Source organism: Myotis davidii, unplaced genomic scaffold (genome assembly GCF_000327345.1).
Source record: "Myotis davidii unplaced genomic scaffold, ASM32734v1 scaffold1166, whole genome shotgun sequence".
NCBI lineage: Eukaryota > Metazoa > Chordata > Mammalia > Chiroptera > Vespertilionidae > Myotis > Myotis davidii.
This window is the reverse complement of record NW_006296539.1, coordinates 329,069-330,519: the sequence shown is the minus strand read 5'-3', so window position 1 is coordinate 330,519 and position 1,451 is coordinate 329,069. Positions and strand designations below refer to the sequence as shown.

The window sequence follows — 1,451 nt, the reverse complement described above, 5'->3', positions numbered from 1 at the left end:
ATTCTGGGCCAGCTTTAGCTTTGAGGCTTGGCTGTAGCTCTCAGGCCTCCGTTGCTGAAAGTAGGTTTCTGGCCTTTGCTTACAATGTTGTGATCCTGCTGGCTGAAGCCCGGTGGACTAAAGCAGGTTTCTGGGGTTTTGTTTAGCTTCTATATTTGTTACATAGTTGCTTAGAGTTGCAGCTCAGAGGCCTGCAGCGGCAGGCGGGAAACGTTGGAGTCCTCCATCACTGAAGCAAGCAAGCCTCAGGTTAGTTTCAAGCTGCCTGGCTGCTGGCCACCATCTTGGCTGGCAGTTAATTTGCATATTGCCCTGATTAGCCAATGGGAAGGGTAGCAGTCGTTCGCTAATTATCATGTTTCTCTTTTATTAGATAGGATAGACTAGAGGCCCAGTGCACAAATTCATGTACTGAGGGGGTGGTCTCAGCCCAGATTGCGAGAGGGCACAGGCCAGGCCAAGGAATCCCCACCAGTGTCTAATAGGGGCCAGGGAGGGACGCAGGATGTTACCAGAGAGGGACCACAGGAGGACTCCAGGGAATGTCTGGCCCATCTCGTTCAGTCCCAATCAGCCAGACCCCAGCAGCAAGCTAAGCTACTGGTAGGAGCATCTGCCCCCTGGTAGTCAGTGCATGTCATAGTGACTGGTTGACCGGACTACTGTCTGCCCCTTGGTGGTCAATGCACATCATAATGAGCAGTTGAGGGGTCTTAGCATGTCATTAGCATATTATGCTTTGATTGGTTGAACGGCCGACCCAACGACCTGGCACTTTTATTATATAGGATATAGGATACAAATGAGTCCAACCATCATGCTCTAAGGAAGGAATCACTAGCATTTTAATATGGAGAACAGGATTATGAAGGTATGGAGGGGAGGAGACCTCTTTGAACGAGATGGGCTTTACTGCTGCACTCCGAAGATGGGTAACACTCCAAAATGTACCCATGCAGTAAGAAATCCATTTTAGGCAAAATTAAAATAAAGTAAGCCTTATTGTTTCCACTGAGCAGAGAACAGGAAGAAAAAGTTGTTGAAAAATTCTAATTAGATGGGTATTATCTTGCAGTTATGAAGTTCCTAACACCATGGACCAAGCATAGCAATTAGAAAAGGGAATTTTATTCTGCACATAATTTCAAGGGCACACACTCCTTGAAGCTGTTAATCATATCAATGCATGGTGACCACATTCTGCCCTAGGTAGCAGCACCAGCCATTAGAGGAGTCAACAGGACATTACCCAAGCAACTGGGCCATAACAGGCATGTTTGATTATGCTGACTCTGCCAGATGAAGAATGGAAGCCTTTCTCATTAGCACAAAAACTACATTTAAAACACTTTGCCATTCACAAAGTTGTTGTCCCCCCCCCCACACACACACACACACATATATTCATTTAAACCTCAAAAGACTGCCAGCAGTTTGGTATTTAATAGAAA

The 1,451-nt window shown here is 46.1% G+C and overlaps 1 protein-coding gene across 1 annotated transcript in view; it reads right to left on the bottom strand.

Moving 5' to 3' along the window:
- SLC25A37 (solute carrier family 25 (mitochondrial iron transporter), member 37) overlaps positions 1 to 1,451 on the bottom strand; it is a 41,205-nt gene that overhangs the window by 29,015 nt on the left and 10,739 nt on the right. The gene's annotated exons all lie outside the window — the stretch shown is intronic.